This window comes from Diuraphis noxia, unplaced genomic scaffold, assembly GCF_037042655.1.
Source record: "Diuraphis noxia isolate RWA-SAM2 unplaced genomic scaffold, SU_Dnox_SAM2 contig0002, whole genome shotgun sequence".
Classification (NCBI taxonomy): domain Eukaryota; kingdom Metazoa; phylum Arthropoda; class Insecta; order Hemiptera; family Aphididae; genus Diuraphis; species Diuraphis noxia.
Genome location: NW_028301712.1, coordinates 11,654,840 through 11,666,932, shown reverse-complemented (window position 1 = coordinate 11,666,932; position 12,093 = coordinate 11,654,840). Strand labels below are relative to the sequence as shown.

At 23.9% G+C, this 12,093-nt stretch overlaps 1 protein-coding gene across 1 annotated transcript in view; it reads left to right on the top strand.

Moving 5' to 3' along the window:
* The window catches only part of LOC107165536 (protein O-mannosyl-transferase TMTC1-like), a 117,280-nt gene that overhangs the window by 21,383 nt on the left and 83,804 nt on the right, over positions 1 to 12,093 (top strand). The window lies entirely within an intron of this gene.

Here is a 12,093-nt window from a genome sequence, read left to right as displayed (position 1 = left end):
TATTATAATATTATGCCATTTTATATTATTGTTAACTTATAAAGATGTAATTAGCTTATATAAGTCAAAATATAATTACCATATAATTAATAACCGCATAATGGAGAAAATTAGTTTGCAGTGTAAGTTAAATGAAATTAATTTATACCTTTACTTTGACGATTTTATTGCACTCAGAATACAATAATATTCTTAATTAAAAAAAGTACGATACCTCTGTGATGAATATTTTTCAAATTACTTCAAAATATTTAAAATAATTTTGAGGACAATCCGTTATTTTCGTATTTAAAAATCTAATTTAAATAATTCTGTTTTTCTATAATTTTTAGTCTTATCTCGAATTTTTTGAAAATAACTGTTGATCTTCCGCATTTGACATTTCAAAGTACCAATTAGAAATGATTTCCAGCCATGAAACACCCTCCAAAATAAATATCAAAGCATTTTTTTTTATTCAATATGGTACGTTAGCGTAGAATCTAAAATGATAATTTATTTATTGTACATTTTTCGTTGTAGATTTTGCACAGTATATTAATTCACTCATTATTGTTTCAGATCCTAAATGTAAAAAAGTACCTATATTAAAAATCCTTAATCAAAAAATTATTTATTAAGTTTATTGATACCTATAATGTTTATATAATTATATTCAATTTTAACACGAAGTTAAAGGTTTTAGTGTAAGGAACAGTATAAGTAGTGTTTCGCTTTAACTAAATTTACCAAACCTACTTTCAGATTATTAGTCTAGCTATTTTAATTAATTAAGACAACAATAATTACACTAATACTTTCATAGTTCAATATACTAATGTACAATATATACTTTAATAGAAGTATTGAATTAAGTAAAGCCATATAAAGGCTGATTAATTTCATTAAAATCAAAAGTTATATATAGATTATTGTGGTATATTCTTTTGTAAATTTATAGAAAAACTAGCATCAGAAGCATATACCAAATGAAATATTTAAAATTTAAATATAAATTTTTTTATCATTTAAGATTTAAAAATGTGAAATTTAATCCGAGTTCAAGACTTGGACGGTCCGAACATCACACATCCACCTATCTTATTTGTGTAAAATATCTCTATTTCACACACTAACATCACTCATTTCAAAACAATGTTGTCAATATTTTTTATTTTAAGTTTGATGTATACTTTTGTGGTAAAGAAGATGCACTACTAAAGTGTCCAGACAACGTACTTTCTTTCATATAGGTAATTAAAATTCCTATTTTAGAAGACACTTCAAAATTGTTGTTAAATTATATCATTTTTAAAATTTAAAAAAATAAATATTATAGAAATTTTTTTTAAAAACTAAATCAACACTGCACCTTTAAAATATCTATAGTAAAAAAATTTTCATTTTTGAAGAGTTAGTGTATTCCAAGAATTTCCTATCTCGGTTTTTTTGCATTCTTTTTAAATTAATTTTTTGAATAGAGATGTAATTACAAGTAATTAGACATTTTTAGTCTTTCTAATAATTTAAAAAATTTATTTTCGTGTATGTGTGCTTCTTGAGTTACTCTATCTATATAGTTATAAAAAATATTATTATTAAATACTTATTTAATTGAAATATCAAATATATATGAATTTAATTATTTGTTTATTGTTTATCTAACATCAATGTTTACGTTAATGTTTTAATTATTTTTTAAGTAATTTATGTTAAATTTACGTTCCGTGAGAAAATAATTTATTAAGCATTTTTTATACTGTTCACAAATAATCATACCATTTTAATAATGTTGATTTAAAAAAACATTAATAAAACTGATTTTAATATTATGTTGTTATAAATTCTCAAATTTTAGTGCCGCCAACTTGGAGGCAAAATAATAGAAATATGTTTATAAATCTAGTCAGAACAATGACTAAAGAAAAATATGACATAGGTATACATATATTATGTGCTCGTCTAAATAATTCTTTACGACCATTGTCGCGCCTTTTAAAAATAAAAAAAGATTCATTAATGAAAAGACCATTGCAACGAAATTGTTTTCAACATCTCTTTTAAATTAGAAATAGACCAAGGTGATGAATGTATTGATTTTACAATGATGTTTTTTTTCTGTATACATGATACCAATATAGTAAAACAACGCTTCGATCTTCAACATTAAGGATGGTTTCCGATAGAAAATGAGATCTGGTTGGTACTTTTGAAAAATCCAAAAAGAAAATCCTTAGTATTTTTTTCGAAATAATCATTGAAAAATTAAAAATTAAGGAAAAACTAAAATTTTTATATACAGTTTTTAACAATTTCAATTTTAATGATAAACTGACAACTCAAAAACAAATAATCTTAAATATTTTAAATGTCCACTAAACGATAATATTGTCATTTTTTATACTTAATAGTATAATTTTAAAAATTCATTGACTTTTTTGATTTATTTAGTTTTTTCTACAAATATAGTTGATAATGTATTGTCAGGTTAGCTAAAAAGTTTGAAAATGTATAAAAGTTTGACATACATTTTATTAAAGCCATAAAAACTGAATGATGCATAGGCACAACTTTTATAAGCATTTGAAGTTAAAATTAGTCAAAATCACGAAATTATAAAATTACATAAAACTAAAACAATACGCTGGATTAAATTATTGTATAAAAATCACCATATGAAATAGTATTGTCATGAAAACATTAGAAAATGTCTCACGTTTATTTTGGTGTATAATCTATTTAATTAAATTTTTCAAAATGATATCTGTGAAATAAAAACGTTTGAATATTATAATAGCAAAGTTTCATTCTAATTATGTACCTATTGATTTTTACTCATTATAACTTAAATTTGTCAATATTAATTAATATATACATTAAGATTACACTTAATTTATTTTGAAGAATTATATATTAGATTATAATATATAATACTACTTGTAAAGTTAATAAATAGAATGCATATTTCATATTATCGCACTTAATATTCTATAGCCGCACTTGATAAAAATAAATTTAAGTTATTATAATAATATATACTATGTTAAAAAAAATTAAGCGATAATGACTTTTACAGATCAATAGTCCTTTAAAATATCGTAAAACAAAGTCTTCATGAAGAATATCGTTAAGAAACTTGGTAGGAAATAAACTTAAAACTAATTTTTATATAAGAAAAAAAAAACGATAATCACGATAATTATTAAATAAAGGTCGATTACGCCTTGTCATAAAATATATAATATTTGTTTAATATTTTTTTTTTTTTTTTTTTTTTTTAATTCTCATTAGAACAAAAAATTTTATGCTGGATGCCGTGCAATTTAAGAAGAAAGAGAAATAGAGTGAAATAAAAAGAGTTTTTTAAATTAAAACTAACTAATCAAAACACTTTTAAGAAAAATTAATTAATGGAATACGGAATGGTATTATTGTTATTTACATTATAAAAGATTATATACTTATGTATATTTTAATTAGTGTTACAAGAATAAGAAATTCTAGTTTAAATAGATAGGTTCTGAAGTAGTGTTACTGGACGCTCCCTTCAATGATGCCACAAAGCCTCATTTTATACTTATTAATTATTGTATTTTTTTTTTTTTTGTATACTGTTGTAATACCTATTATTACATCTATAAATGTACGATATTTAATAAACAACCGTGAATGGGGACATCACAAATTAATATTTACAGATTGTAAATATTTGCTTTTCTAATAGAAAAAAAAATAGATGGATATGTAGGTAATTAAAAAAAAAACCCCTAAATATAGGTAGGTACATATGAAGGTTGAAATTAAATTGCTTAGAATTCTATAAGATAAAAATACTGCAACAGTATCCAAACATCTCCAATTACGGGAACAAATTATTTTGAAACCTAATGCGCTTAATGATAGGGTTGCCTGCAAGCTGTAAATGTAGGTGAAAAAGATAATAGGTCTATGGATATTTAAAAATATCATACAATGTCTAGAAAAAAATAAAGTAATTTTCTTAAAATAATTATTTCCTATTTGTTCATATAGATTATTGCCAATGAGTTCCAATTTATAATAAAGGTACTTGTAAAATTATTTATTTTATATTAATTTGAACCACACAACGCATGACACGAGTTTCATTTTCTACGCATTACTTTTTTTTTATTAGAAAATAAACTATGTAGGCACGTGGTTATAATTAACGGAACATATACATGTTGTTCAAAGTTCTATAAGAACTTGAGATGCGTTAAACTAAAATCTGTTTGAATAATTTACTATGGATTGAAACTTAATACTTAGATATTTTGTTAATAATTAATATTCGCACATTGTATTTTATTCAAAAGTGATTTGATATACCACGTAACTCATGCAAAATATTATGTGAAATACCTATTAAAGTTTTGACATTTAACGTTAACAAAACAAACATGAAATGTGATTAAATAAAATGTATAGTTTATAATTAATTTGCTTCTGAGGTTAAATCAATAATTTCTGTAAAATTTTGCATTTGGATTAATATTAGATTAATTCAATTCTATATGATTATAAAATTACATCATAATTCAAATGAATAACATAATAAAACATTTTTTGAAAAAAAAATATTTCTTATAAACAATATAAAATTCTATAAGAGATATTTAAATGAATTTAAAAGTAGTCAACAGTCATGGCATGGTGTAAGATACCTGATTTGTTATAATTTACAAGCAAAATTGATATCCATAATATAGTTCATTTAAAATATTAAAATATTTTAGTTTTATGTATATAAAATTAGTTAAATAAATTTGGGATGTAATATATAACAAACCGTGTTTTCTTTTTATATATTGACTATAAATATATATTTTATCAATTTTTTTCTTATAAAAATAGGGTTTATATAACTTTCATGTACTTATAATTGTTTATGTATTAAAAATTCAACAAGAGTATTTGATTATTTTAAACCTTTATAAAATATTGTCACACATATTTTAACTTTAATATTAATATCAAACGGAAGAAGTTAATAGGTGCTTTTAACTTAGTATTTAAAAAATGTTAGAATGATTGTTATACATTTTTAGTTATGATATAATAAATATTAAGCAATTTAATACAATAATGTAAAACAAAATAATTTAATTTTCTAATGTTTATAAATAAATCATACCAAATAGATAATATAATAATCAAATTATTTACAACTGTAATGTTATGCAAATCACTTTGTAATATAATATGCATGGTTATAGGTCATAGTTTTATATCTTATAATATATGTATAAAGAGGTTTTTGAATAGTTAAAAAAACTCATTATTTTAAGACAAATTTAAATATTACTGGATAATTAAAAATTTCTACACTCTTGTGCTCGCCAGTTGATTCATAACTTTATCTGTATACAAATGTATGTTTTTAATAACACAATAAGTGGTAGAATAGATTTTTGAAAAATACCGAATGATAAGTTAATTTATTGTCATTTTACGTTTTGTTAAGATGGTATTTTAATAAAATAAACAATATTTATTTATACCTATTTGTTGAGTTAATTTGGTCAGTAATATTATGTAATATTGTTCCAACATAGGTATTATGTTTCATATTTTTTATTTTAGATTTGAATTAACAACGAAATGGTAACAATATGAATTTGTTAATTTTTCTTTATTTTTTACACTAAATATTTATAGACCTACTACATAATATAATAATGATATACGTTAATTAATAATTTAACGTTTGGCATGGAGCTTAACGCAAAATCATTTTCGTGTCGTGTCTGAAATGGTGGAATAATAATATAATATTATGTAAACACCAACGATCGGTTCAACCATCCCTTTTCACATAGCCAAACATGGTTTTGCACATAAATAGCGATCGGTCGAGAGGAGTTTTGTTATGTATCCACACAAACACTTCAAATTCGTGTCTGTCGTATTTTTTTCTTATACAGGAAATTATTTTTTGAAACAGTGATATTTACTCACGATCGTGTGTGAATAAGTATGGTATACTTTATTTTTGAACGGGATAACTATACAGAAACATGACACGACTAGAATGTGGCTGAAAAATTAAATTACATAACAAAACGTTCAAACGAGTCTTTATTATAATAGAAAAAGGAAAAAATTTAAATAAACTGTAAAATGTGGAAAAAAATTGTCGCAATCATGGAGAACTTTATCTCGGTTGTTTTGTTATAATTCCATTTGCAAAGCGCACAACGTGACATTAAATTCGTCCAAATCAAATTTCATTACACCTAATTTACTTAACAAACAGCTAACTTCTTAATTACAGAGCGTAGAAATTACTCATGGCACTCCGGCATTGTCGTTTAATAATATGATTAAATGTACGGTAAAACTTCGGTATTCTGTTGTGATATTATATATTTTTTTTTCTTCTCGGGGGTCCTCATGCTGTCGACGGAAAATTGAGTGTACAGAGTTAGACAGAGAGTGAATAAGCGATAGAAAAAAGGGAGAGATGATAATTGAGTTTTGGTTCTTTTAATGGAAGTCTGGGAGGCCATATTTGGAAATTACACCAGAACACGCACGTCATGCAGGCCGTCATGTCCGGCTAATCAGATTACCTGACGCAAAGGGCGAGTATATGGGCTTTGTGTTTTGTAGAATCTCATTAGAAAAAAAAAATTCAAGGTATAAAAATAAACGAATAAAAGTGTTTTCTCTTTCCTATATTATATTATTGTATTAAATAAATCTGCTGTATAGGTAGTGCACATTGTGAAAAATGTTGTTATTATTATATTGCTTCCAAATAACCACCTGAATGCAATTACTTAAAAATATCAACCTACTATCTAGTCACGAACCATTTGCGAGATAATAATGTTTAAAGTTCAACTACCTACCATATTTGCGTGCAGAACAATAATCCCCAATGGATATATACTTGTTCAGTCAAACTCGAATCGCCTCGAATCGAATATTATAGTAACAAATCGAATACTTAAAATGGTTTTTAAAGTTTAGTCTGAAAATAATTTTAATGCCAATTGGAATAAACTATGCATATCTACATTAAAAATAAAATGTTATCAACAGTACCAATACTAATATTGATTGTTTTTATAAGTTCAAAATATAAAGCTCAACAGTTTAACGATATACCTTACATGATGTATTTTTAATTTCAAGATTATATCATTAAAATATTTAATTTTTTCGAATAAAGTATAATAATATTACATATTATATTATAAGGTTACTATTATTCTATTATTAGCAAATAATCCATTATTATATTATCATTATTTTTTATCATCATAATCAACAGTTAGTATTCATATTCGTACCTATATGTTAGTTTGTATCATAATTATTTACGGAATAAGTGTTAAATTATCTTATTAATTGATATTAAATATATCTTCCATCGTATATCTATGGTTAATTATTGGTTTATGTGTTATTCGTAAATATTTTGACCCATATAACTTTTACTATGTTAATTTTAGCTTTATTTTTTACATTTTTGATCATTATTGAATATCATAATGAAAGTGAATCATTTTCAAGGTATATATAGTAAATACACATTAAATAATGATAGGAATTATATTATATTCATTATCATGTGGAATGCTTGTTGTAGAATAATATCTTGGATTATGGTCAAAATATGAATTAATTTCTATAATATAATGAGTAGGTAGCTAATGGGTATGTTGTTTGTGTATCGTGTTCATTAGATATTTTGTTAGTACGAAATATTTTGTTCTTAACATTTTTTTCACCTAAGATAACATTTCATTTTGCATGCATTTTTTATTATATAACACGAATTTAATTGTGACTAAAATAAAATTATTGTATGCATTTTAAAATTAAATCATCAAATTTATTAATAATTTTTGGTCTAATAAATTTCAAGAGGGTTAGCTGACACTTAATCAGAAATTTTATTAAATGTATATAATTTAATGGAAGACGTAGGCATAATTTTATATAGAAGCTAACGGTTAATTAGCTCATATCTTATGTCCTAATATTAAATTATAAAAATATCATGTAAATAATGTCAAAATCCATTCACCAGTCCAACAAAATGCATTCTATTATTTTATTTTAAAAGTTTAGTAAAAATAAATAAAACATATTGACGTTGCTACGTAAGTATATTATTAATTTTATTGTCATGATAATAAAATGAAAAAATAAACAATCATAATAAATTCATGTATGTTTTCGATAATTTGATAGGTTCTTGAATGAATAATACAAAGCTAGTCCATTTATCTCACGAAAGAATTAAAATAATAATTTTTATTTGGAGTTTCTGAGTGGTATTTATTGAACCACCTAATTTGTATGTAGTTAGAATGTTGTCTTCTACAGCTATTTGCTTACTTTATGTTTTTATTAATGCAGTATAATAAATTTTAATCAAAAAAGTACCTTACTACTTTCATTAATGTATTATCATTTGAAACGTTAAGAATTAAGCGAAAAAAAAATTATATGTTGTTGTTTAAACAGTTTACCTAACCTAACTTATAATAGTGTTAATTTTGGTGTTTACTGTGTTAAAAAAAAAAAAAAGGTTGACTCTAATAATACATGTATATATATATAGAGGTAATCGTTAAAGTATACTTAAATGATGGGTACCTACATTTGAATTCACATTATATAAGTTCAATTGTATAAACGATCAAGGTATATAAATTAAGCATGTGGCTTTTATTTGATTTAAATATTCATGAAGAATAGAAGAACATTTCACTTTTTTTGTTAATAAAATAATGAATGTCGATTTCATATTATGCAGCACACTGTTTTAGTAGATGATTCTCTAACCTAGCTAAAATAATTGATCACATTAACACGTGCGGGAAGACGCTGCATTTTTTTTAAAACAATTTTCTTAATCAAATGTCGATTGCGCGTTTTTTAATGTATTAATTTACCTCTATAAACCACAATATCAATAGAATATGTTTTGAATTAACTTAAACTACGATAGAAATAGTTTGACTAAATAATCGATTTACGCAGTGTTTTAATCACACCAGCATTGTAGCTACTCGCTATTACTTTCCTTCGTTGACGTGATGGGAAAAGTTTTAAAGCGACTTCATTAAAGAAAAACCAGGATAGGAATTCAGGCACTCGGACTGTTGCAATCTATATTCCTTGCGTAGGCTTTATTTAAATTAACTTGTAGATAATCGTTTGCCAGAATAAAATCTCCACGAGGCTATATAAGCTCTTCTCAGAATAACTCCCAGTTTTAGTTATTTCCAAAGGGGGTATAATCTCTCAGTTTTAATTATAAGTTGAAAAAGTTTGGCATGACCTACATCACAAATCGAGCAAACAGTTCTTATCGAGTATCCGTTCCCAAATAGTTTGGATTATGGCCAACGGAAAAAAAAAACCAGCTAATTAATTAAATAATTAAGTATATTATCAATTAAAAACTAAATTATGAAAATATCATGGAAGTTTAATTAAAATACCTACGTCAGTGCAATGCCAGTAAAATGTCGCCCATGTATCAAAATATGATGAACTTTGAAAACAGATGTTTTAAATGTTGGTAATTAATTAATTAGAGAAACAAATAAATATGGTGGAACTGCGTACAATGTACACAGACAATGTATGATAACAGAAACATATTAGATATATGTATTATAAAATAATAATCTAATAGTCTCCCTTACCTTACAAGACAGCGGCAAATCTGTAAGCTTACTTACCATGTTTTGAATTAATTTAAAATAATTTAATCTGCATCACGTTATCTTCATACTTTCACTAATAAATATTACTTTATTATTTGTATTATTTATATCGTTAATTTTGTTTGCATTATATTTAAATTTAAAACCAGTTTAATTTATTTAATAATTCTGATTTATTATTATTATTTATTTATTTTTTGTAGAATTTAAATAATACAGTTTATAATTCAAAATTTTTTTAAAAGCTAACTTTTCAATAAACAATATGATTTTAATATTATAATATAATTAAATTCATGTTTGTAACATCGATTTTGTGATAATTCTTTCACACTAGATACTCCGTACTCGTAAATATACATAAAAACCTCTTTCATTAGAATTATTTATACTTTAGTAAAAGCTAACAGTATTTACCTAACAATTATGAGATAAATTATAAAAAAACTCGTTATATGTATGCCTATCCTAAATCAATTATTCAGTTCTTAAACATGTTTAGGTATTTCAAGTATTTTAAAATCCCAGTGGTCCATAACATATTATTGAACATTTAAAATCAAATGATGTTTTTTTTTTAAATTTTTTTTTGACATATTTTTATTAAAATCTATTTAAACAGTAATAACAAACAACCTGCGAGAAGACTTACTAGAGGTAACCTAAATTATTATGCGTAGCAGGAGTGTAACCACAATGATAAAGACGTGAAACTTTGGTAATTATAATTGCCAATTAAGAGTCGAGAGAATGTCATTAGATTATTACAAATTATACTTACCAGATAATACATACCAAATAATACATTCTTAGCAGAATTAAATTTAAATGTAAATAATATTAGTGTAGATAATATTTTAGCATAAATTATGAATAAACTCGGATATTGTTTTCATTTACTTACCTAAGTTTTCTTATTTACAAATTTACCGTGTTATTATTTTATGAAATAACAATTTAAATTGAAAAAAAAATAATATTATTTTTAAGACTTTCTTGTATTGTTTAGAGCCATAAAGTATAGAAATTTAAAAATTATTTTTTCATATTCATTCATATTTTAAGACTGTAAAAACAATAATATTGTTATAGAAACTTTGTATACAATAATTGGATATTTTGATTGACAATTAAACACAGATTGCAAATGAGTGTGTTTTCTTTTGTTTTTTTTAGAAGTTTTCAAGAATATCGTAAATAAAAGAAAAAGCTAGTTTGTACACAAAAAATGTCATAAAAATATTACTGGTTTGAGTTCAGATATATTCTCTAATCAAAAAAAAAAAATAAATAAATACTTTTTGGAAACCATTTGTCTAAGGTTCTACTTTAGCGGGTAAAGACAGCAGCAATTTTTTCCCACACTTATAAATGATAATAACTAGTCATGTTTGGTTATTCAACATTTATTGATTTTTTTTATGATATCAAATATTGATAATTAATGAATAAAGATAAGAAAGATGTATTTTAATGATTATTTACGATTTTTCATAGATGCATATCTTGTATGATTGTATTGAATTAGTATTCAGTCCAAATGGAAAGAAAATGGCAGATGTATTTGCATCTTATGAAAGTGTCATAATTTATCAAATGCTCCAATTTTCATAATTTATCACAATTTTGATTTATTTCGTGATTTACTTTATGATATTACTGAAATTGCATTTTTCACTTACCTAGACCTAGTATCTTTCTTATATTATGTATAATCTATGACTAAAAATGAATCAGTTAGAACAATAAGAATAATATATTTGGGTGGAATGATAGCCCTTCTATAATAGCCCATCATAAATCCCCCCTTCCATCATTCGATGAAATTACTACTGGATCAATAATCATAAAACTTAAATATTATATATTTTTATGATTATTTGAAGGATACGTTATTAAGTTATGTATTTCTGAATTATGTCAATAATCAATTATAAATAATCATTTGCGACACTCTCGGTCGAGGCGTCGTGATGTGAGCGTGTGTGTTTATTTTAGTCTTAGTTACTTACTTACTATTTAAGAAGATTGATGTAGCAATGTATGGATATACTTTTTTATGTTCTATCCAAAATCTAGAAACAAAAATATCGTTATAAAATCTCGTCCATGAAAATTCTGTGATTATACTATATGTATAACAATTATACCGAACTCTGATGATTTTTTTTATATAACATATTATATATATTTCAGTAAATAAATGACAACTTGCTTCACTTGCTACCAATCACATCGCCCCACTTTTGTCTAAGGATACTCAGTTATAAATAGGTACATACTATCGTTTAATCATACTATAAATGGAAGAAAGAAAAACAACCATTTAAATATAAACACACTATGTTTAAGTGAAAATATTATGTTACCAACTTAATATAAAGATATATTATTTGAGTAG